Source organism: Mus musculus, chromosome 18, assembly GCF_000001635.26.
Source record: "Mus musculus strain C57BL/6J chromosome 18, GRCm38.p6 C57BL/6J".
Lineage (NCBI taxonomy): Eukaryota > Metazoa > Chordata > Mammalia > Rodentia > Muridae > Mus > Mus musculus.
Genome location: NC_000084.6, coordinates 87,740,458 through 87,767,987, shown reverse-complemented (window position 1 = coordinate 87,767,987; position 27,530 = coordinate 87,740,458). Strand labels below are relative to the sequence as shown.

The following is a 27,530-nucleotide window of genomic DNA, read 5'->3' as shown; positions in this document are numbered from 1 at the left end:
AGCACATGACACATCTTTAAGACAGAAACTATCCATTTGTAAATCCTGTTGGTCAGAGATTGGTCAGAACGTGTTACCTTAGAATTTATAGACTTTATCAAGTAAAGTCTGTGGGTTAACATAGTAAAATCAACTTATATAAATTTAAGAAGCTTTGTCAGGGACTGGGGTAATGTGGACATGAGAGGGACAGTGGGCAATTGACTGTGAGGCACTGAGACTTAAGTGGTAAATATGCGTGTGATTTTAATTTCCTTTTCTGTTTTCAGCAAAGTTCTTAATGGTATAGATAATGAATAGACAAACATGCAGAAAGGAGAAGGATTGGCTATTTTGTGGAAAATCTCTGTGGAAGAAAGAGAATGGTATTGATCTGAAACAGAATGTCACAGTGTTGTGAAAATGAGGTGAGATAAGTGAGCCACAAAATTCATTGCCATCTATTGCAAGAAGCTTCTCTGAAGAAGGTTGATAGAGCCAACAATTTATGGATATAACCATAAGCTATAGGAGTTGGCTTAATTACTATAACTCTTTAGCAGAATAATCCTATAATTTGCCTTATGGTCTACAAGTTGTCTAGTTAGACATTCCTGGGCTCAATAATGATGTCAGGAATCATAAAATGTTTTTGTTATAGCCATAACAACATTTGTACCACTATTGTATAAGTGTGTGTATCTTGCCAGTATAGTCATTGTTATATCTCACAGATTTATTGCTAGGTAAGGCTTATTGTTATTTTTCTCCTTGTGTAACAAAAATAGCATCTTCAAAGAATATGTAATCTAGACAAAAGGATGAGAAAATTTCTAGGAAACTTCCAATTTGATTTCTCAATTGTCTAGGACTCAAGAAAATGTAATCTTCAGCCATAGGATCTTACTATTAAGTTCTAGAAAGTAACTAAGAATTTTGGCAATAGAATGCCATGTTTAAGAGTATATGGAGGATCACTGAGCAATAACTCTAAAAAAGGGAACCCATTCCTAGAACCAAGCTTTTTATTTGTGAGCCTGTAGAGTCTAGTAGGAACTTTCCCTCTCCTCTACATAATCTTATCAGCATTATAACAGATAAATTTTATTTTCTTCATCATTCATAATTAGCCTTCACCTTTTTGAGGCCTTGTAATGATTATCAGTCCATAATAGCTATAATTAAATTCACACCAGGTACAAATATAACAGAAACCATTCATCCAGAAATATAACTACTATACCATGGAAATAAATGTATGAAAAAAAATAATATATTACAAACCAAGAAAACTTGAGTGTAATTTATTTGAAGCATCATTCCAACCAATGGACAGAGCTGCTGACCCTTGTGGTTTAATTAGGAGAAAGTTGGAAGAAGGTGAGGAGGAGGGCAACCCTGTAGCAGGACCAGCAGTCTCAATTAACCTGGACTCCTGAGATCTCTCAGATACTGGAACACCAAGCAGGCAGCATACACCAGCTGATATGAGGACCCCAACACATATACAGCAAGAGACTTAGGAGTCTAGAGACCCCAGGAGTTTAGAAATGTGGTGTGGTGGGGTTGGGGTTGGGGACATCCTCGTGGAGATAGGGGGCAGGGAGAGGTATGGGATGTGAAACAGTCGGAGAGTGGACCATGAGGGGAATAAAATCTGGAGTTTAAAATAAGTATTTTTGAAAACAAATTAAAAGTGAGTACATACCATGTACATCATTTTGGGTCTGAGTTACCTCACTCAGGATGATATTTTCTAGTTCCATTCATTTGCCTGAAAAACTCAGGATATCCTCGTGCTTAATATCCGAGTAGTATTCCATTGAGTTCACAGAACACAAAAAGGTCAACAAGCTGAAGTGCCCAAGTAAGGATGCCTCAGTCTCACTTGGGAAAGACAAGAAAGCAATCACAAGTGGGGAGGAAGGGAGGGACCTGGAAGATAAAGTGGACAGGGGTCAGGAAGGAGTGGAGGGAAGAGAAGAACCTGCTTGGGTATTGGGTGAGGGAAAAAGGACTGAAGGCCAGCTGAAAGAATGGAAACAGGCAACCTCAGGAAATAGGATGTTTGGGGGACCCTTCAGAATGCACCAGAGACCTGGGACAGTAGAGACTCTCAGAACTCAAAGGGAGGGACCTTAGATGAAATGTCTGACAGTAGGGAGAAGGACCTTATAGAGCCCACCTCCAGCAAGAAGACAGGGCATCAAGAGTGGAATGGTGTTGCCATCTCACAGTCACAACTTTGACCCATAATTGTTCCTGTCTGAAAGAATTACAGGGACAGAAATGGAGAGGATCCTGAGGAAAAGAAGGTCCAGTGACAGACCCAAAGTGGGCGCCAGCTCAAGGGGAGGCCCCAAGACATGACCCTATTACTGAGGCTGTGGAATACTCTCAAAAAGGGATCTGTCATGACTGCCATCCTGAAAGATCCAGCAAGCAGCTGAAAGAGTCAGATGCAGATATTTGCACCCAGACAGTGGACAGAAGCAGTTGACCTCTGTTGTTGAATAAGGAAGTTTGAAAGAAGCTGAGGAGAAGGGAAATTCTGTAGGAGGACCAGCAGTCTCAATTAATCTGAATCCCTGAGACACTGGACCACAAAACAGACAGCATACACCAGCTGATATGAGGCCCCTAACATACATATAATAGAGGACTGCTGGGTCTGTGTTCATTCAGAGATGATGTGCCTAACCCTCAAGAGACTGGAGGCCCTAGGAAGTTTAGATATCAGGTTGGGTGCAGGATAGGACCATCCACGTGGAGAATGGATGGGATGGGGAGGAGGTGTGGAATGAGGAGCAGATGGAGAGTCAATCGGGGTGGGGTGGGGAGTGGAATATGGATTTAAAAAATTAATTAAAAAATAATAAATAAAAAACAAATTGAAAGAAGAATTATGATTGACAGCCCAAATATTGGCAGCATCTAGGGGGAAGACATTGAGACATAAAAATTAGGCCAATAACATGGTAGATGTACATTCATTTTTTGGAGTCAGATATTTGGATGTTTTAGTGTGGTGCTAATAAATATTTAAATTGTATACCTGCCCATCCTGACACTATTTCATGTTTAATATCATTAAAGAAAGCTCTGATAGTTTGTCTTTGTGTGGAGATGCCAGGGAGGGAATGTTCCGAATAAATAGTATAACTGTTTTATTGTTAGGTCTATTTGTCTTTGTAACAAGTTGAAAGACATTTTCAATTTAGACATCAATCTTGTGCTTTGGCTAATGCGACTCATTATGAAACAGGGGTACCGTGCAGATGCTGACTGAATCAAGTTCTGCAGTTACCCTGAATGAGGCCAGACTGTGGCTCCCAGCAAATAAATTTAGGTAATTGCTTGGTGGCAGTGCTCCTGGGAAGCAGCCATCCCTTTCTGGCGATCCTTCTCAGGTGACATCACTGGCTCTGGGACACAGAGAACAATTTCCTGTCTTCATGAGCTCTTGCAACACCCAATTACCAGGTGCTGATTATGGAGCAAACATTTTGCCTAAATCGGCTATTCTCCTAAAATTACCAGAATATTGCAGCCAATATTATTTGGAGAGTATTTAAAAGGAAATGAGGTTAACTAACTTGATTAATTTCATAAATTAATTGCTCTACTGGAAAGAAAACAGCCTTGATTCCACTAATATTTTTTTATCATTTAGAAATATATTGGCTAATTATGCTTCTGGGCAAGACTGAGTACTGGGAATTATATTTCTTTAATGCCTGAAATAAGACAAAATGAGAACTGTGCATCCTGACAACCTGACACATTAGATGCAGTAATCCTTTGAAATTATCCATAAAGAGGACAGGTTGAGAACATCTAAGGTATAGGCACACAGGAGGGTTTGCCTTTTACAGGCTCTATGCATCTTGCCAGATAATTTACATGTGTAATCAAGTTATCAGAATGCCCAGTACTTCAGAGTATTGGAAGCTGAATGTGGGCCTTAGTGTCAAGTTATGCCAACAGGTTCTCTTTCCTTCTTGGTGCCTAGAGAAAAGCTTATTTCAGGACATTCTCATTTTCTAGAGGCAGCTCACATTCCTTGTGTTTGTCATATTGCCACTGTATCCACAGACATTCCTTTTTTTTTTCCTTTTGGATAGAATAAATTTTATTAAGGGGCATGTAGAGGGAAGTTAAGAGGGTAGTAGAGGCAGAGAAATGCAGAGAGAGAGGGAGCGAGAGAGAGAGAGAGAGAGAGAGAGAGAGAGAGAGAGAGAGAGGAGAGGAGAGGAGAGGAGAGGAGAGGAGAGGAGAGGAGAGGAGAGGAGAGGAGAGGAGAGGAGAGGAGAGGAGAGGAGAGGAGAGGAGAGGAGAGGAGAGGAGAGGAGAGGAGAGGAGAGGAGAGGAGAGGAGAGGAGAAGAGAAGAGAAGAGAAGAGAAGAGAAGAGAAGAGAAGAGAAGAGAAGAGAAGAGAAGAGAAGAGAAGAGAAGAGAAGAGAAGTAGAGGAGTAGAGTCTGGCCATGGAGAGAGAGGGAAGGAGAGAATGGGGAGAGGGTAGGAGCAGGAAGGGAAGAGGAAGTTCAAGAGAGAATCAAGAGAGCGAGAGAGGAGCAAGAGTCCACAGACATTCTTTATATATATATATATATTATTTTTTCCTCAATTACATTTCCAATGATATCCCAAAAGTCCCCCATACCCTTCCCCCCCATTCCCCTACCCACCCATTCCCACTTTTTGGCCCTGGCGTTACCCTGTACTGGGGCATATAAAGTTTGCATGTCCAATGGGCCTCTTTCCAGTGATGGCTTACCAGGCCATCTTTTGATACATATGCAGCTAGAGTCAAGAGCTCCGGGGTACTGGTTAGTTCATAATGTTGTTGCACCTACAGGGTTGCAGATCTCTTTAGTTCCTTGGTTACTTTCTCTAGCTCCTCCATTGGGGGCCCTGTGATCCATCCAATAGCTGACTGTGAGCATCCATTTATGTGTTTGCTAGGCCCTGGCCTAGTCTCACGAGAGACAGCTATACCAGGGTCCTTTCAGCTAGTGTATGCAATGGTGACATTCTTTTACATACCATTTCTCCAACCCCTTCTTCTGCCCTTAAGGACTCTTGTCTTTAGCCCACACAGTAAACCCAGGATAACTGTATAAACAAGATTATTTGTGTGAGAACAGTTTTTCTTCCACAGTACTGATATTATTGGCTGCATGATACAGAATATCCATGGCTTTATAGAGAAAGCATGGGAATGGGAACCTCTCTGTGCTTCTTACCATGATCAAAGCAGAGAAGAGACATGCTGAGAACCTCCAGTCTCACTGAATTGAGGAGATGATATTATAGTTAAGCCTGGTTCTTCCTCCCAGGCCTATGGCTGCTGAAATAAGACTCAGACTCAAAATATATTTATAAATATCTTGGCCATATTAGCTAGGCTCTATTCTGAATAGATCATAACTAAAATAACCTAGTTATTTTAACCTATATTCTGCCACATGACCTAAGCTCAGGCACCATGTGCCTGTCTGCCTTAACACCTCATTTCAGCGACCCTCTTGCCTTACCTCTTGCCTTATTTCTCCCAGAATTCTTTTTCCTCCCAGATGACCCATCTCTATTTCCTTCCTAAGCCATAGGCCAACGGTTTTTCAATTGACAGATGATGCATTCATACAACTCACAAGACATTCTGTCTACAAGATGGAACTGAGTTTCTAAGAGGGAGTTATTGTTCAGATCTTAGGACAGATAACTTTTAGCAGGTTGCTATACAGAGAGGAACATAGTGTCCTCAGGTCCATCTGCATGGCAAATAGCTACTTAATGAATAGCAATAAATTGAAAGGTACTGATTATATGTTTCAAAAGTACAAGTGGTATGATAAAATGTGCCATAGAACACATGGGAAAGAGAATTTGCCTAGTTAGACTACCAAAAATGTGGCAGGTTGAAATAATTAAGAGAATTTGCTAACAAACACAGAATTATATTTTATCACTCAGTGAGAACATTTTTTTTTAAAGGAGAGATTTGAAGAATTATCTATGCATCCCAGATAGGGTACTGATAACAGAGATAAGGATTCTTACCAAATCAAACTTAATGAATTGGCAAGTGAATTGGGGCTGCTTACAAGAAGGTGGATGTAGGGTTACTGTAGTTATGAAACATGGATGCATCAAAGGTTACTACATCACCATAAAGTCCACAGCATCATGGGTGATGTAAACTGTATCCCTGGAGACATCTGAATGACTTGTCAGAAGTGGGCTGGTAGAAAAGGTTTCTCTCCCAAGCAAGTGTTTACTGTTTCTATAATCTTATAGCAGAGCTTTTGAGTCTTGTAAATTTCACTTATTCTGAAACTGTTAGATGTATTTGATTTTTAACTCTCATGAGCTTCCCTCTAGGGGAGAATGCTTCAATACACAGGAAACTGCTTCATCTTATCCCTCTGATGATTAATACTCTGATGACATTAAAAAATTAAAAATCACTTGTCAGAATCACATGACTCTTAATTACCTACATGCTAGAACAAGGTTCAAATGTTTATAGTGATAAAAATTTCTAGAGCCCAACAAGGTGATATTTAAAATGCCTGCCCTTCAATCAAAAATTGCCAAGCAAGAAAAGAAATAGAGCATGGTCCATAAAGATGACACTTATCAATCATTTGACACTGAGCTAGGTTTGACCTATGTTACATGCAAGGACAAGTGCATTAAAAGTTACAAAAGTTACACTAGATTCTTTATATTCAAAATATGAACAGGGATACACGAGATATTAAAAGGTGAATTTTCAGACAATTGCTTAGGGCTAAGGGAAGTATACTGGATGAAGTTGAAATTGATACTATGCTAGATGTGTGACGGGAAAAAAGACAGGGACAATTCACTGGACAGCAATAGATATTTTCAAATGAAACACCAAGAACAGGTGTGAAAAATGACTAGTGCATCGATAAACTATAATGACAAGGACATTAAAGGATATCAAATTATAATGTCAGAAATAGAGTATCAAGGAAAATTTAGAGGAAAAAGTTTCATCAAAGAATAAAAGTATAAATGTGAATATTAACAAAGCTCAATAAAACTCAAATATGAGAAATGTACATTTATAATTTACACTGGAAATAGTAATACCAGGGCATATCATGATCCAGCTGATTAAGTAAGCTTACAGAGGAGAAATCAAAATTGTGTAGAAAAAGAGATATCAACTTAGAAGCAAAGATGGATAATCTAGTTATATATTTTGAACCAAACAAGAAGATAAGTATAAAATGATATGTTCTAATTATTGAAAGAAAATATAAATCACAGTGACATAGCTATTACAACATTTCTTTAAAGTAAACATTATCAAACTTTTCCTAATATACTGAAAAACTTCAGCACAAGCAGCCTGTTCCATGAGAAGTGATAGGTAAATGGGAAATCATACCAGGTTCAAAAATGGCTTAATGAAGAACATTGAGATTATTGGTTCTAATTGCCAATTAAGATCGGCTGCTATTGAAACAACCTTGGATCACATGAGAGTGCTAACGTGGGATTTTCTAAATCAGGTGTTCTATGAGTATATCTGCAGTTGATTAATTTGATTACAGTAATGGAGCCTGGAAGACTGCTCACTGTGGGTTGGACCATTCCTTAGGTTTGTGTTCTGACTGGTATAAAACAGTAAAAGATTTGCTGAATAACTCTTAGTATGCATCTGTTCATTGTCTTGCCACTTTACGGTCCTGTCACATTAACATCCCCACAGTGATGTACCATGTCCAGCAGCTATGAGATAAACTCTTTCCCTCCTTTGTTTCTTTTGAGAATTTAACCATAGCAGTAGGAAATGAAAGCAAAATAGACATCAAAAGCAAATGGCAAATATAAATATTTACATCATACTTTAAAAGATAATTAACTAAAAATAGTATAATATAAAATGCAAGTTTTATATAAACTTGTAAAATACTTAACAATAATATATAGATTGGAATAAGCCAAAATACATTTTAAAATATTTTTATTAGGTATTTCCTTCATTTACATTTCCAGTGCTATCCCAAAAGTCTCCCATACCTCACCCCTTACTCACCCACACCCACTTCTTGGCCCTGGCGTTCCCCTGTACTGAGGCATATGAAGTTTGCATGACCAATGGGCCTCTCTTTCCACTGATGGGCAAAATACTTTATTAAGATTATTTATAACACATTAGCATAAATGCTTGAATGTACATTTATTAGAGATATTTATTAAAAAAATTGAGTCATAGAATCAACCCAAGCATCAGCCACCTGAACAATGGATAATGAAAATGTGGAAATTCTTCTATTTAGACATGAAGAGCAATATCCTCTCTAGTAAAATGAGTGCCAGTAGGAGAGTCATCATGTCATATGATTTAAAGTCGACCCAGAAAAAAATTTTTTGGTCTTTTTTTCTGTCATTTGAGCAAAAAACAGTCATTCATTCACACATGGGATTGAAGTAGAAATGAAACCATGCAAAAGAGCAAGGGAACTGATGGATTGGAAGGAGAAACATGGATCTAGGTGATCATGGGAGTATGTGGTCTAAGCACAATATAAACTTATACGAACTATTCTTATAAAACCAAATACAATGTGCAATTAAGATACACAACAAAATATGTTGTATGCTACTTAATTGACTAAAGAGAGTGTGATAGTCTGTTTTATTTTTATTTATTTATTTATTTATTTATTTATTTATTATATTGTGTATCAATGTACATAATTTTACCTTTAAACAAATAGGTTGGATTAGGCTGGCAATTAGTAGCAATACATATGTTGTGTTGTAAGAAACTCATGGGATTCTTCGAAGCTTAAGGGCCATGTATCATGGGGCCTACACTCAGCTTGCAAGTGTTCAGAGAATGGAGCTGATAGTCCTTTCTCAGGCAACATTTCCTTTTGCTTCCCTTTCTCTCTCTTTCTTCTCTTTCTTCCATTGTAATTCTTACCAATCATGTACACAGCACACAACCTTTGATACTGTTATGCATTCACTAAATTAGGAGAAACGTTATTTTATTTAATGAAACCTCCCCAGCACAATGCTTTCTTATTCATTTTACTTGTTCTACACATTCCTATTTTGTTTTTAAATTAGACAACTTTTACCATATTTCCTCCCTCCCTTTCTTCCTTCCAAGCCTTCCAATTTATTCCTCCCTACTTTCCTTAAACTTTATTGTGTCTTAGGGGAGAGCAGTGAATTGTAGGAGTTAGAAAGGGTAGAGGGCACCAGAAAAACATGGCCTGTTGGATCACCTAAGCAGGGCTCATGTGGATTCAGAGATACTGAGTAGGCTAGCACTGGACTTATCTGGAACTATACCAGGTCTTCTGTGTATGTTATGACTTTTAGCTAGGTGTTTTTGTAGGACAGTGGAAGTAGGTATTTTGCTGGCTCTTCAGTCTGCTCTTAGACGTTCCTCCTATTACATTGCTTTGTACAACCTTGACAGGAGGGGTTTGCCTTGTCCTGTTGTATCTTATTTTGTCATATCTGGGTGTTGTCTCTTAGAGGACTGCTTTTCTGAAGAGGAAACAGAGGAGAAGTGTGTGGGGGCATGAGTGGTGGAGAGCTAGGAGGAATAAAAATAGGTGAAACTCTGTTGTGAAGGTATTACATGAGAGAAAAATCAATTCTTAATAAAAATTTAAAATAGAGCTTTGAAAAATAACTATGCATTTTATTACATATTTATTAATGACTAAATTATTTAATTTAAAATTTTATCTCTAAAATATTAAAGTACTAAATTGGAGTGGAAATTATCATTTACGGGCATGACTTTATTACTGATTCATATAATGTGATATTTTTCTTTTTTTTTTTTTTGAAGGTTTTCAACCAGCACATTTTTATTAATGAAATGGAATAGAAGCAGACAGAATAGCAGTCCATTGTTTCTTCTTTGTGGTTATATGTTAAGTTTTACAGGGCTGGTGCATTCGATGTTTCTAAGGGTCATGCTCAAAAGATCTTAGGATCCACTGCCAGCAGCACCTTAGATAAAGTCGGTTGCTATGTCCTTTATGATATGGTCCCTGAAGTTACTATGACATTTATGGTGGTTTGTGTCCTACACTCCTGCCTGAAATGGGACTCACACCTGGGTGACTTTCTCTTTGCCGCAGTGACTTCTATATGACTGTTTGTTACACGGCAGGTACTTAGAAAATTTATTCAGGATTTACCGTGGACTTTTCCTTTCTTTGCTTCTAAGTAAATTTCTAAAACATAGTTTTGTAACTGTAAAATGCTATTACTTGTGATTCCATTTTGTCTAACTAGCACCAATCATAGGTGTAGGCTGGTATTAACACAAACACTGACTTTCAGCCATCTTTTCCTTCCGGGCACACATTGAGGCCCAGGCATGGAGGGATTTACCCCAAACTGTTGCCTGTGGCTACTGTGCAGACTTGAATTTTTGTTTTTCAAAGAGCTCCCTCAGCTGCTGCTCAGTAGTGGCCTCCTTCTGCTGCATCAGCTCGGCTGCTCCCTTAGTCACGCCCCAAGCATCTGGCCGGGACATGGAAGGGTTGTACGGCCTGCCGGAAGCTATTCGCAGATTCTGCCAGTATTCCTTTCTGGCCCTTGCTCTGATCCAGGGTTTGGTGTGCATGTCCAAACCACTTCCCCAGCTGCCATGTTTTTCTGAAGCCGGTGGCAAAAATCCCCTTTCTGGGGCCAACTCCTCTGCAATCGCCCTGATGTGGTAGGGCTCAAATCCGCAGCAGCCGCCAATGTACCTAACCCCCAGGTTGTAGGCCTCTCTGGCATATTTTTGAATATCCCATCTAGTGGCAACTCGGGGTTCCAATCCAAAGGGGAATTCTGGGAGATCAATAAATCCCTGTTTGCCACAGTCAGGGGTATGGTAGGCCAGGGGCTGGCTCATCAGGTAAGCTTTCAACCGCGCAGCCTCCAAACCCTCCTTCATGAGCTTCACAGTCTGTAAGCTGACGCTGGGGTCGAAGTGGCAGTTCACGCCGACAATGGAGGCGCCTGCTTTCACCAGACGCACGGCACACTCTCCAGGGGGCACGCCATGCAGATCTCCCTCGGGCCCGATGCACATGGTAGCTGCTACGGGCTTACCAGATGCTTTTAAGGCTTCCACTGCCCACACGGCTTCTTCAACATGTTCAAAATACTCTGCAATGAGGAAGTCCACGTTCTTCTTCATGAACACCTCTAGCTGTTGGCGAAATATCTTTTTCACTTCTACCTCACTCTTGCAGCTAAGGTATGAAGGCGTCTGGCTCACGCCTCCTGCAACCAAGGCGTCTCCTTCATCAGCCACTTGCCGTGCAATGTCACAAGCAGCTTCGTTGACTTTCTGCCCAGAAATCTTCTCTGCCACATAGTTTCCTCTGTTTTCCAGCTTGTCTTCACTTGCATAGAAAGTGAAGGTCTGCATGACGTTCGATCCAGCTCTGAGGAACTCCCGATGAAGCTGACGAACTGCCTCAGGGTGCTCCACGGCAGCTTCTGGGGTCCAGGGTCCAGCCTTTACATAGCCCCTCTTTTCCAGTGCAAAGACAAATCCTCCATCTCCAATCACAACTTCTCCGGCATTTAAGCGTTCTAAGATCCCCTTCTTGGCCTTCTTGCCAGCAACTGGTGCCATCTTTCCGGTGTAGTGAGTGGCGCTGAACACAGCTGCGGATTGGAGGGTAGCTGTTCCCAGCAAAGTCTCGATATTTTTCTATAGATCATAAGACAGCAGCAAAGGATTTTCCATTTCTCATAACAGTGTATACTTATTCAAAACGGTTGTTTTTTATCAAGACTTGACTGAGCACACCAGGCTTATAAAGGGGGTGGATGATTTCTTGTTTAGCTGCATCTCTGATTTATATCTATTCAACCAAAGTCTTCCCAGCAATGCAGAGCATGCAGCTCTTCATCTTGAAACTATTGCCTCCTCTCCTCTCCCCTCCCCTTCCCTCCCTCCCTTCCCCTCCCCTCCCCTCCTCTCCTCTGTTCTCCTTCCCTCCCTTCCATTTCCCTCCCCTTCTTTTCAGTTCTGCTGTTCTTTTGCTCTGTCTCCACTGAGGCACCTGAGACAACAGGGATGGACAGTAGATTAGGGATTTTCACTTCACTTTCAAGTGAAATACTCTGGCGAAGAGAAGCATAAGCCATAACTCAAAAGAGATGGAATGTGGAAACAAGAAATGCATGTAGAAATATAATATGTTTCATCATTTTATCTAAAAGTAACATGTTTATTTGCAATTTCATGGAGTTACTTTTATTTAAAAGTGGTATTTTTTTTTTTTGTTTCTCTGACAAAAATCACTAATTCCCCATAGGTACTGCATTAAATTACCAAGTGTTATTTATACTTACTAAATAAAGGGACATACGCAATAATATTAATAGTATTGGGTTTGTCTCTTTGGGAGGATGATGGGAAATAAAGTTTGTAATGTCCCGATTGCTTGGTCCCCACAGGACAACAGATACCACCAGGAGTTTTCCTCATATGAAAAAGCAAAGAGTCTTTATTCAAAGTTTAGCTTGGATTCTCCAACCTCTCCAGCAAGTGAATGGTATGGTAGTCCACAAAATGGGAGGGTGGAGGTGGGGCTTTGCAACTTGGTAATTAGATGATTGATTGGCATTTGATTGATTGACTAGTGATGATTTCAGCTTGGCATGAATAACGGTTGCTAGCTTTAGACATAAGGTACTTTCCAATGAAGAACTGATTGTTCATTGCTAGGAGTAAAGTGGCTATTTGCTTGGGGAATTGTGATTGTTACCAGGGTGACAAGGCTTCTGGAACAAATTGGGTTTTTTCCAGGAGCTAAGTTCATTCAGAGGGCGAGTTAATCATAAAATGGCATCTGAAAGCAAAATGGAGTTTGTAATGTTCAGTTGGGTCCTTCAAGGTGGACCCTTCAAGGTGGGTTCTGATGTTCATTCATCTCAATTAAAAAGTTCTGGATGAGTGAAACTACCAAACATTTCCCTTAGTATTTCCATAGGGGCTTTCTCCTATGTCCCACTTTCAATGCACAGGTAATGCATATGCTTTTATACATGCTTTCAAATCCAACCTATTAGCAATATTTTTCTTTTCATCTGACAATATAATTTTACCAGACCCTTCAAGTCCCAAGACATTTGATCTTTCTGAAATCTATAAAAAATACATTTTCACAATTAATAATCTAGGCGCAACTCCTAGTTTCAGTGTCTTAAGAAAAACCCTCCTCCATGGTTTATTATTTTACCTGACTTGACATATCAGTTCATTCATTCATTTAGAAGAGTATTGATACAGGTCATGTATTCAAAATGTTTTCTTTTTCCTGGAATCATAAATTGTTGTATCATGCCTCACGCTTGTGAAAAGCTATACTGAGCAAGTGAATGAGCTTCAATTAAAATATTCCCAATCTCTTACACAAACTATCAAACATAATTTTAGGTTTTGGTTTATCACACACAATACATAAAGCATTTGCATTTGCTTGATTCACACTCCTCTGAATACATCCTTATAAGACATATTACTATGCATTTAAAATTCTCTCAATGTGAAAGTAATGGATGCAAACAGCATGAATATAATGCCCCAGTCTCAGTTGTGGGAGATATTTCATTTTAATGCAATTTCTTTCCCTTCAAGATACTATGATTGAAAATAAAATGAGTGGGTGACAGGTGTTTCTCCCTTTCTCCTCACAGGCTCCTTTGCCACTCCAGCTGAGAGATCTCATAAAAGTGTCAGCTCTCCACTGGCAAAGCACACTGCACCTGCTTACTGTGTGCTTAGTGACTAAGAACATTTATATATAGCTGCATTCCAAGTCACATGAATTGATAAAATGCAACTCAAAGACCATATTGCATCCATAATGCATTTTAAGATGCAATGTTTTCTTTCCCAGTCTAAATGTGTGAAGGCAATTTCTTATTCTATTTAACTAAATCATGACCACTTCACTATTCACTTAGTTTGGAACATGGTGGTGAAAGCATGGAAATAAGACATATGCACTTAAGCAGATAAAACAAGCCTCCTTAAGCTACTCAGGGGTTTGTGAGCTCTGTCCCAAAATGTGCTAAGCTAGTCAAACTTCTGTTCTCCACTGAAGCTTTGTGGAAGTTAATAATCTGTCAATCCACTTAATTTCCAGTGGTGATTCGAGAAACTGTAAGTGGTGGCAGAAAGCAGCATTATCCCACTGTTGCATGCAAATGGAGCTTGGCTGTACCCTTCCTTCTCATGAAAATTTTACTCTTTTTCCATTTGAATTTTGTTTGTCTCTCCATAACTTACCTTCATGTAACAAAGGTACTGATCAACTTATCATACTCAAATTGGGGAAGAACTTTCCAACTGCACTTCAGAAGAAATATTTCTGTAATAATTCATGTAAATATATGAATCACAATAGAAGACAATGAAGTATGCTTAGTAAATTCTACTTTAAAACTTTTACATACATACTTTTGCTAGTATTTTACATTTTAGCTGGTTTTTTTTTCCTCCAAAAAGTTACTGGAAACTACTCCTTGAAGGCTGTCATCCAGTTTTTGAGATGTTCAGAATGCCTTGTGGTCTCTTATATTATTCTTGAGAGTCAGGCGTGTGACTTTTGTGAGTTTTCTTTCCCTTTGCCTTCTTGTTTTATTGCCTAATGAATGTCAAGCCAGTATCTTCACATAGACATGCCCACTAATTTCCAAAGCAGAGAACACAGATGTCAGAGACTGCAGAGACTAAAAGCAAAAGTAAATGGAGAAGGTTCTGACAGAATGGCCTTGCTGTGTGATGGGACATGGGCTGGTTAGTAAGTATTTTCGTGAAGGAACAAACTCCTAGAGTATCCAAGTTCTATATAATAATGAGGGAGTATTTATAACCACCCTGAGATTTATGGAACTATGTCAATGATCTATAGGAAAAACATCAAGATTAATATACTTTTCTGAAATTCACTTTATCTTCATATGAAACAAAAATTCTATTTATCCAACATTTACAAGATACATTATTTCATGTAATTAATATTTTAGTAAATTATATTTCTACAGTAATGAGTGTCATTTGGGTTATAAGTACTATAAAATAGCTTAGTTTATATCTCCAAATATGAAGTCCTTTCCTTGCTAGATCAAAGAGAATAATTCAGTATTGATTATGTGTATAGGGTGCAGGCCATTTAAATTCAGAAAGTTTATACATATCATTTAATTTTTATTTGGAAATAAGAGAATCCATGGCTCATTTTGTGAAGCTCGTTACTACTTTTAAATTTTCACTTTCTTTTTGAAAATAACAAATAATTCTAGTGATAAAAGAGAGAACTCTCAGCCCAATATTAGCAGTTACTTTTAAACAAGGCAATGGCAAGGACCACATACGAACATGGTACCACATAAAGTTAAAGACGTAATATGTGTGTGTTTAATGTATACTATAACTTTCATATAGGGTATGTTAATTTGAATTTCACAGTCAATTATACTACAAGTAGTATGTAATTTTTGGCAATTAAGATTAGCACAGGACTTGTGTTCTTTTTATTTGACTACATCAAGAACACGTAGACAAATTATTTAAAAATTCTCATACCCATGTTTAGTTTCAGAAAATTATGTTACTCTCATTGTTTTTTAAATATTATTTGAATTTCAGTTCTAGCTAAAAAAAAAGGGATAGGCATAAACTTGTGTTCATTAATGGAATTTTGCTTTAATTATCATTCACTTATAGGACAAAAATACAATGGGCATTTGGAAAAGTGTGTCTCCAGTTTTTTAGGTAATGGTTTATTTTTCAATTTATTCCTGGAGTTTCTTTTATATATTAGCAAAACCATGAATGTCATGTATTAGACTCCTGCCATTTACATTTTTGTTACTGAAATCTCTGTTTATCTCTTGTGGTTTCATGATCTTGATGACTTCTTATAAAGTTGTCATATTTACCACTAAATAGTATGTAAGTGTACAATTTGGGCTACTTTATTACTTTATTATCTACCACCTTTCTAATCATTCCACCCCAAATCCCTTGCAACATTAGGTAGGAGAGAAAGAAAGTTAGAAGGGAGCAGGGGCATAGAGCTCTTTAGACAATTTCCTGCTAATTAGGGGCACCCTCGTCCTTGGAGCAAGTCCAATCTTTGTTGTCAGGCTATCCAGTTTCTTCTTCTTGTCTCTTTGTTCATGGATATTTGATGAACCATAGCAGCAGGAAGCAGCAGTAATAGGAGGATTAACAGCCTCCACCAGCCCTCTCAAAGCTCTTGAATTTATGCTCTCTCAAGAGTCCCCAGAATTCCAAACATAAGCTATCCACAGCTGGCAAATGTCACTCCCCTCTGAGAGCATGAGACAAATCATAGAAGCTGTGGACAATCTGAAGCAGCCCCATACCCCCCACCTAGGATTAAAACAAAAACGTAATCATATAACATAAATAGTTTTTTGTTTGTTTGTTTGATTTAGGTTGTTTTGTTTTTTGTTTGTTTGTTTGTTTGTTTTCAAGAGAGGGTTTCTCTGTGTAGCTCTGGCTGTCCTGGAACTCACTCTGTAGACCAGGCTGGTCTCGAACTCTGAGATCCACCTACCTCTGCCTCACAAATGCTGGGATTAAAGGCGTGCACCACCACTACCCAGCTAGGTTTGTTTGTTTGTTTGTTTTTGTTTTTTTAAAGAAGCCAAAATTCTTACTACAATAGTGTATTGTTACTTTGACTTTTTGTTTAACATTTTAAAATATTTACCTCTGGAGTTAAAGAGAATCCTCAGCACAAGTAAGAATCCATATTGCTTTTGTAGTTCAAGTCCCAGTACTCAAGTCAGATGGCTAACAAATGCTTTTAATTCAAGTTCAATGTACTCCAATGTCTTCTTCTGGATTCTGTGAGCACCTATTCTCTTGCACAGTTGTGGATACACATACACTCACTTACCCTCTCTCTCTCACACACACACATACACACACACACACACACACACACACACATACAATCACAACATTAAGAATAAAATAGCCTTTTAAAATATTAATGATTGTTAGTCAGAGTTGAATGCATGTTATCATTAAAATGATTTTTTCATTATTAAAACAATATTAATCTCTTGGATACACTGTAATTTTGCTTTTAAGGTTGATCAGATCAAGGATGTTAGGATAACATGCATGTACAGAAATAGCAAGAATCATTTGTTAAATGGTGTTTTAGTAGCAAGGAGATTTTGAAATTATAAATTCAGAGTTTCTGCATTCTTTCTTATTCTCAACACCCAATTGGCCTTACCATCTATTAAATTTTTTTTCCATGTGAAGTGTTACTTTTAATTAGCTAAACCTTATATAACTTCTAATCTATCAAATGGTATGTAAAACCTTGAATTGTGCAGAGAAATTCATTTATGAGTTAGAGTAATTACCTCTCAGATCGCAATAACTCAGAGACTTGAATAATCTCTTCCTGGAGTCATGTACAGTTCAGATATTTCAAAAATCACAATACTGTTTTGGTGCCAATGCTTAATAAATTAAAATAGTCAATATTTTATTTATATAAACTCCCTAGGTGCAAGTTCATAGCTTACCAGACCAGTTTTCCCAGAGGAGGACAGTACTCTCCTCAGGACACATTACTTGCATTGGGAGGAGTCTCTTTAGACCAAAAAATATATTCTGAAAATATAAATTCATAGATATTTTATACTTTGTCATTTTGCAGTAGGTAGAATGTATTCTCACACTGTACTTAAGGCTCATAATAAAATGGTGACAGCTTAGTTTTGGAATTTGATCTTCAATATTCAAATATTCTATGCCAAGTTTTCATAACAGAAGAAGAGAAATAGAAGAGACAATCTTTTCCCTTGATTTATACTATGGTCTTTGTCTGCCTTAGCTTAGGAAACAAATGTTTGATATGTATTTCATTATTTAATAGTCATGACAATATAATTAATATGCTTTAGTAAACATAGCAAAAATAGTGTTTTTAGATGCTCAATGAAAATGGATTAGCCCCACTTAAGGCTTTCAGGGTTATTTTATGGTAAGTAATCAGTTCTTTGTGTAATGTATTTATTGAGAATACGTATACTGTAAGTAATTAAGTGTTCACCACACAAGGATATTAGTATCACTAGTTGCAACAGCATACACATACTTTGAGTAAAGCATGGTGTTGGAAAGTATGTATGACACAGTGGGAGTGAAAAAATGCAGCCTTCCTTCAGAAATAACAAGAAACAATCTCTTATTTGCCCACAATTACCTTACTGTCCTGTTTTTCTGAGTATGTGGATTAGATACTTCTCTCATTGCAAAACAAAACAAAACAAAACAAAAACAAAACAAAAGAAAACAAAAAGTCTAACAATCTCATCTTAAGGAGAGATGGGTTTATCTTGGTTTACAATTTGAGCATGAAGACCAACAAGGCAAGGGAAAGCATGGTAGCCAAAAGCTGGAGCATTTGTTAACATTGTATCCAGTGATAGGAATCACAGGCATACTGATGCTTTCTTTCTTTGCAGTTGGTTACATTGTATCCATTCTTAGGAGGAAAAAAAAAAAAAAAAAAAAAAAAAGGGGGACATTCATACTGATATTTTCTTTCATTTAAACCAGGACCTCAGACAATGCGACTGAGCTATTTACTATTAGGTTAGGTCTTCCTTGATAAATCAGTCTTACTAGAAACATTCTATTAAACGCACCCAGAAAATATTCTTTAAATCTCTTCAAATTGAAAATGCAGATTAGCGCTCTCTCTCTCTCTCTCTCTCTCTCTCTCTCTCTCTCTCTCTCTCTCACACACACACACACACACACACACACACACACACACACACACACACACAAATAGACATAGGCAAGGACCAACACCTTTTGCCTGACCATGGAAAATATTGGGTTTCAGGCTAAAAATATGTTTACCAAACCATGAGATGGACCTAAGCAAACTATGATTATGTCTTGTACTGTGTAAGATAGCAATGTCTACTTTTGTGATGAGCTTGAAGGTGGTGAACAATGTTGCCTCTGTTTGTTTGTAGAAAATGTGACCTTACACTATCCCAGGAAATTCTCAGAGCCTTTAATTGACAGTGGCTTAGTCATGAGATATTTAAGCAAGATTTCTGTGATTGTAGCTCATGTGTAATGATGTAATAGTTCTTTATTTCCTGTCACCTCCTATTCCGACCAGCAGAAAAGAGACAACACTATGTTCTTCTGAAAGCAGTTTATTCAGGAACCTTTCAATATCATGCATGAATCTCTTTCCAGAAGTCAATCTCTCCAGGAAAAATAAACAACAATAACTCTCCCCCAATCGCAATCCCTTATATATCCTCTCAACCACACCCCATCAGCCCAGTCCATGTAACAGCAGTCCATTGGCCAGAATCATCACTTGTCATATGGTCCGATCTTGCATCATGGTGCACCTGCGCAGTTCTCATGATGGATGCGGCTTATTTTCAGGTGTATGAGGAAGTCAGGTGCAGGTCATAAGACTTGGCTGCAGTCCCGGGTGCCATCTTGGGACTGCTGCCACACCCGCTCCTCACAATTTCCATGCCACTTCTGATCTGCCTCTGGAAGTCTGCACACTAAAGACTCTTAAAGGACTAAAATCTTGAAAATGTCGTTGCATACATAATTTGTGTCTGTAATTATTTGCTTATTTAGCATTTTTGCTATAGCTGTGAAAAACACTATGACACAAAGTGTCTTAGTCAGGATTTATATTCCTGTACAATAGATCATGACCAAGAAGCAAGTTGGAGCGGAAAGGATTTATTCAGCTTATACTTCCACATTACTGTTCAAAGGAAGTCAGAACAGGAACTTACACAGGGCAGGAACTTGGAGGCAGGAGCTGAAGCAGAGGCCATGGAGGGTGCTGTTTACAGGTTTGCTTCCCCTGCCTTGCTCAGCTTGATTTCTTATAGAACCCAGGACTACCAGGCCAGAGATGGTAACACCCACAATGGGCTGGGCCCTCCCCCCCTTGATCACTAATTGAGAAAATATCTTACAGCTAGATTTCATGGAGACATTTCCTCAAGGGAGGCTCCTTTCTCTGTAATAACTCCAGCTTGTGTCAAGTTGACACACAAAACCAGCCAGTACACAAAGCAACTTATGGTGGAAAAGTTTTATTTTTAGTTTGAGGTTACAAATCATCATTGATACAAATTTTTGTAAAATTTGAAGCAGAAATCATAGAGAAGAATGCTTAGCTAGCATTCTTGTATAGTCAACACTACCTGTCAATCTAATGTTATTGCCTACAGTGGGCTGGGGTCTTCTACATCAATTAACCATCAAGATTATCTTTCACAGGTGTAGAACATATCAAGAAGTTACTAAAGACACTTACTCAGTCACAGTTCTTGGTCAGGTTATTCTAAGCTGCATAGAGTTGATAGTTGACAATGTGTCTCAGGAATGACTTTTCTGGAACTTCTGTCACTGGCAACCTGCCAGACTCTGCTGTGAGAAACTAAAGGAATGTCAGTAAAACCAGGATGACATAAAGAATATGTCTTATGTCTTATGTTTTAGTCCTTTGCTATTAAGAAAAAACAGGTTGCTAGATATGGGTCTGCATTCTGCCCTCTCCTGGGGTGTGGAACATGCCACTTGGGCAAGCAGAATTCAGTGAGTGCTTGACTGCATCTCCCTGTACATCTGCTTCTGATCGGCTGGCTTTAGGGAAACACCTTGACACCACACAGGGAGTGGGAGAACATAGTCTAAGATGTGGCAAGTCGAAGCTGAAGTTCCTTGACTCCAGGGCACCCATTCACCACTGAGCTGCTGCAAAGAGTAATGAGGAACAAAGGATCCGTGGCCCATGTTAAGGCCTGAACCAGGTGCTGCAGCTCTGTAGGCTAAAGCCTTCTCCATGCTCCCCATGGGCAGTTTTGATGGAAGAGACAGTTCATGTTTATCCATACCATCTATTGAGTGTTCATTGTGGAAAATGGATGCATACCAACTTCTCAGGATGGACCAGAGATTAAATACGTTTTGCAGGAAGAAGTGTCTGAGAAGGAAAGTTATTGTGTAAATCCTCAGTGTCTCTAGATACTTCATGGAGATACTAGTATGGAGAATTCTGTGCTGGTTCTATGTGACCACAGGTCACGTTTCCTTATGTGGGAAGTGTGGCACATGTTCCTGGCTAGAAATCTGGCAGAGAGCAGGGAAGTGCCTACACTCACAGGTGGGTACCTGGGTACAAGGGTCTCAGACCCACTCTACCTTACCACATTTTCTGGCATGGTTTACTCTTCCACAGCTAGACGCTTCAGCACCTGAACAACTACATTAAAAAATCTGTAATTATGGTACATGGAGACCCCATGTGCCACAGACTGTTCATAACTAACAACAGTGGGGCTGGAGCTCTGAGGACAGATCCAGGAACACATTTCCTCTCTTAATAACTTACATGTTATTATGTTTATTTAGATGTTCCTAAATTCACTGAATTTATTATGTTTCTTTTTAATTTCAAATTACTTGTGAATTACATGTTTGAAAACTGTCATGGATATAATTTTATTCATTGTCTTTATATTTTTCACATACAATTTTATTCTAGATATTATTTCTGTATGGTTTTTTTTTTCTGGTATATTTAGAGTGTGAAAGTAAGAAATATAGAATGTCTTCATTTATCTGGTGGATTCCAATTTGGAGGAGCTGCAATGGGCAAGTGAGCTTCCTGGAAGTAGGTTACCATTTTGCATAGCTGAGATAGGTATACCCTAGAGAGGCACAGCCCCAGTATTGCTCCATGCTACTGATTTGCCTTCTCATGATTGTGGTTGCTATATTCCTCATATCCGGCATGGTGTGATTGGGCATGGGGAAGATACTCAGTGCCAATAACCTGGCGTGATTACCTCCTGGGTGATAGTCTACTACATTGGACAATTTTCTTTCAGATCAACATGAAGATGAGCTTTCCTGAGGTAATATTGTTTAGGTAAATTAGTGATTTTACAGAACTTCTGACAGGATTTACATAGTTTTAGGAGGTTAGAACAGTTGATAGAAAGTGTAAGGGGATGGTTTAAGTTGTTTTTCTAGAAACATGTAATAAAGTTAGGATAATAAGTAAAGCAGGATAGTAATCAAAGGCTACGTGGGTTAGAAAAGGAATACAGTATGATTTCATGTATTACAAGCACACAATATACTTAGAAGAGAAAAATAGGCTTGCCACAAGTGAATGATCAAAGAAAACATTTTATTCTAGGTTGCTTCTGAGTGTCTGAAACTTGTAATCTAGGGATGTATCCACGGGCACAGGGTTCAGTGTATACCATGTAAACACAGGGTTATGAATAAGGAGCAAATAATTCTGTTACAAGTTTAAGAATAGAGAATAGATAATTAGCCAGTTTAGCTGAACACAACTTCAAAAATAAGATGTAAGATATAACAGGTAACAGGTCATATGACCTGTTCCTTAGTGAATACAAATTATTATCAGCTAAGCATAGGGAAAACTTGCTGCTTGCTTAACTTTTGTTAATCAATGAGAAGAGAATTATTGCTTTGGGGTTATGATGAATTTGTGGAGAAAAAAGATAGTTGGGACATATTTAGGTAGGTATGAGTTTCAAAAGAAGAATACATAATCAATAATCATATTGTATTTTCCTTTTGTGTAATGATTTTAATCTGTGTTTTCTGGTGATTGCTTTTGAGAATATGTACCTTGTGTCTATGAAGTAATCTTTTGCTTACATAGGGAACATTGTCCTAGAGTGTAGAAAAAGGCTAAGAGAAAAAAATTATTGGAGTCAACTAGTTTGGGTTTGCTCTATCCACCAAATGTGTGTGTGTGTATACACAGAATAGTTTTTTTTATCAATCTTCCCTTTCTTATTCTCATGTTTGAATTCACTTATTCTCTCCTCTCTCCCTCTTTCCCTCCCTCTTTTTCTCTCACTCTAATTCTCCTTCTCCCCTTTCACGTCTTCCAAAAGTGTTATAAATAACAATTAATACATTGATACCAGTCCATTGTTATTAATTTGGGGTTGTATATTTAAAAAGGATTGCCATGATTTTCTTTCTGTTGCTGTGAATAAATACTGAAACAAAAAGCAACTTGAGGAGGAAAGGGTTTATTTAACTTTATATTCCATGTTCAGTGTATCATGGAGGGAAGTCAAGGAAGGAAAATAAAGGGAACAAGTGTAGAAAGCATGGAGAAATGTTGCTTAATAGCTTGCACCCTCACTGGCTTGATTACCTAGATATTATAGACTGCTGAGGCTATTTGCATACCCAAGCCATAGTTTCCTATACTCCCCTATCTCAATTAGCTATTTAAAAAAAAATGCCTGACAGGCAAGACCACAGGGCAGTCTAACTGAATCAATTCTTTAAACATGGTTTGGGTGACTAAGATTTTGTCAATAGGCAGTTAACACTGTGACAGGGATCATTTTCATTGTTGTTTTGCTTTGCAAATAGGGTTTCACTTTAACAGACTCTGGCCTGGAATGGAACAGTGTATCCCAGGCTTACCTTTATGTTCATCCTTCTTTAGGTTCAAAGGAGCTGTGATTCCAGGCATTAAAACCAACCTGGCAAGAGAGCAATGATGCTTGCTTACAAGCAACTGATATGTTTAGAATTTACCAATAAACAACAAAGCAATTTTTATTATGTTCTCTTGTTACTGTTATCACTGTATGCTTCTGTTCTACATAGCTACATCTGACTTTTATCCCTTCTTGCTGTTGCATCTATCTCAACACTAATACCTCATTCTGTTATCATTTGCATAGCAATTGTCTCCTGAGTTTCCATTAGTATGACAACAGGTAGACTTGTATCCTCCTCATGTGAGATGTTTTATTTTTATGAAATGTCCTTTCCATATCATTTGTTATCTTTCTCTGAGCCATTCATTATCATGCCATTATGAATTATTATATATTTGTATATAGAATTATTTTGATGTTCCCTGAAGTAAATAGTTACATTCTTTCTTTTTGCTTTGTTTTTGTTTTGTTTTGTTTTGTTTTCAAGGCAGGGTTTTCTGTGTAGACCTGACTGTGTATTTTTCAAACCTAGTTAGAATGTTCTACAAACTAATGTCTGGGGATTTTCAGTCTACCTTCATAAATGATACATATTTATAATTTATTACAAAATATTGTACTTTTGACTTTAAAATATGATTATAGCAATCTCAATAAATGAACTGGTCAGTTATCAACAAATTAAAATTTGGGATTAACTTTTGGAAAAAAATAGAAGTAAGTTACTTCTTGGATGCGTGTATCATCTGGAAAACTTATAAGATAGGAAACAATGACATAAACTATTATAGGGAATGATTCATGTGTATTTCTAAGCACAAATGGTTCTTGTTGTGACAGATCAGGTAGTGAGAAGCCACACTTAGAAGAATAATACCTGTAGTCAACTATGATCAGCATGCACAAAGTATTGTGTAGTATATGTGTTCAGAGTGAATAACACTCCAAACTGTGGTATGTTTTCTTGCATTCACATTAAATGGGCCATTCCATGTTTGGAGTTCAGGAGGGACCTCTGGACTATATTCTGAAGAATTAATCAGATATTTCTGTTAATTTTATTAATAGTTATTATTGTTTGTGTGTCCGTGTATGGGCAAATATACCATGGTGCATGCATGTATATCAGGAGATATCTTTGTGGATTATTTTCTCCCTATACCTATAACTGACTCCCAAGATCAAAGTTAGGGCACAAGGCTTGCATTGTTGTGTGGGAAGTGCCCTTACCACAGAGCCATTTTGCAAGCTATACTGAGCTATTTCTGTGAAAGGTAACTATCAGTTTAAAAATCATAAAAGGGGGAAAACAAATAGCTAATTTTGCTAAAGTAGATGGGAAGACATGCTGGATCAGGTTAGTTTTACAATTACTAGACAGCCATAAAATACCATATATATTTAATAGATAATATTGCAGGGATTTCATGAATATTTTATGTTTGCATAATAACATTAAAATAAAAAAAATGAAAAAGAAAACAAAATAGGAACCCAGAAAAGGCTACTTGAGGTACAAGTATGTTGAGGGAAAGAATAATTCATTTTTACTATATTTATTTCAAGTTAGAAAAAATAATTTGAGCTTAACTGTAGGTAACTCTGAAAGTGAGAGTTCTAAATCAGTGATTATTGGGAGATATTTTAGACATACGGGAGAGGCATTAACGATTCTGGTGTGATTATTTATGAATGGGGGGCTTATAGCACAATTCACTGTAACCAAATGGGTGTTTTGTGGCCAGAGCCAAGATAAGCAACACATAAAAGAGAGAGAAGAAAGAGAGAGAGAAGAGAGAGAGAAAGAGAGAGAACGAGAGAGGAGAGGAGAGAGAGAGAGAGAGAGAGAGAGAGAGAGAGAGAGAGAGAGAGAGAGAGAGAGAACTATGGACAGGAATAAGGTCAGAGATGTATATCAGCCTGGATTTTTATATCATCTGGCTTGAAGTTCAGAAGACAGGTTTGATTAGCAAACTTTGACATACATAGGGATCAGAGGAAGAGAAAGTATGTATTATTTTACTGAAGAAATCCAAACAAACTAAATCTAAAATTCAAAACCTTTCTCTAGACTCTGAAGTAGCTAATTCCTTTCCATCTGGATTCACAACATCTTGTCTTTATCCAATACTAGCTGATAAATGCTTCAGGCACCTGTAGCCATTTAATTAAGGTTATCTTAGGTGACAAACACAGTTCCAGAGCAGATAATTCTTCAGTTAATTCTCTGTCATTCTGACTTATCTCTCTCAGTGACAGAGTCAGGAGCAGAATGAAATACATCTTTATAGAAATCAGGTAAGTGTGATGATTCACCTTATAATGTTGGCCATTAAAATTTAAATAAAACATGAAATAATTCCTGATAAAATGCTAGAAAGTTGTTGATGGAATGAAGATGGCTAATTCATGCTATTCTGATACTATTTTGAAATAAGAAACTTATTTTCCTACTTTCTCTCTACATGGAATTTTGAGTGACTTGTATAAGAATACAATAAGCCAACTGATATGACTTCATATTGAAAATGCTATTTTCCAAAAGTATTGAGGAAGGTGTTATCATATCATCTTCCTTATTAGGTAAGAATAAAATGCACTCAAACAATTTGATTCTCTGAACCCATGATTGAAATTATTATTCTCAAAATACCACTCTACTTAAAAACTTCATTTACTTAAATGTACAGGGAACTCAATTTCTTCACTTTTCAAATACACCTAATATTACAGTATATATAATATAAATAAGTAGAATTAATTTTCATATAAATTAATTGTGATATAAGAATATATTATATATATCAAACTTTTAATATTCCCCATATTTAACTGCTACCATTATTATTACTTTGTTTCTTCTTATTTATTTCTGGAAGAATTTTCCAGAAAATTACACATTAAATCATAATTTCTTAAAACCAAAGAAAAATCAAAACTTTTAGCAGAATAGAGTCCAAATAGCTAAAGTTAGGTCTTTAACATACCTTCCAGCTACCTCATGGGAAACTGCCTGTTGCCTGCTTGCACTGCGTTGCAACTAACACTATAAACAGGTTTAGGTTATGCCCACCTGCTCAGGTAAAGTCTACAGCCTGCATCAGAAACAGACAATATGGAAAACATTATTTGATAGTTGGTGGATATCATATAGTTGTTGAATGAAAAAATGTGGTTCAGTTAGATGGAAGAACTATCTTTGTCTGTGGGTTTTCAGGCATTTCCTCTGAGTGAAGGTGATCAGAAGAATATGTTTACATTTCAGAGGTTTCATTTTAGCAAATGGGAAATAAAAGAAGAGCAAGTCCATTTTTGGAAATAAATATAAATATGGTTATACTTTCAGAATACTGTATGCATAGTGGTGATAACAGAAGTGGTGACTATCTGTAAAACAATCTATGTTAGGCTAAACTTTGGTGGATCAGCAGAAATTGTGAAAAATTTCTAATCTGAAAAAATAGAAGAGTCACATGTGCTCCTTGAAATGACAATAGGCAGGAATTCAAAACTTATTATTTTGTTTTAACTGAAATGAAGTCAAAACAAGGGTATCTGTTGTACTTTTCACTCAGGAAAAAGTTTGTGAAGATAGTCAGCAATCATATTAAATAAAAATGGTTTAGAGACAGAAAAGAATTTTATAGGGTATATTGATGCAATAAAGTAGCTTGTTATCTTAGGGGACCCAGTCTCAGAACACTCCTATACCTACTAAAACTCTTAGATATCCCAGTCTTTTATGTAAAATGCATAGCCATTGTTTGTAATTACACATACCATTCCATTTACTTAGATCATATCTAGGTTCCTTAGAATACACAAATCAATGTATAATTAATAAGACTTGGTTTTACTGTATTTTGAGTAGATAATGACAAGAAAGATCTGTAAGTGTTCAATATAAAACATATCCTTTAAACAAATTATTTATTGCTGTTGTGGTAGA

At 37.4% G+C, this 27,530-nt stretch overlaps 1 pseudogene; it reads right to left on the bottom strand.

Annotated features, from left to right (window-relative positions):
- Positions 9,834-11,701, bottom strand: Gm5096 (predicted gene 5096; annotated as a pseudogene).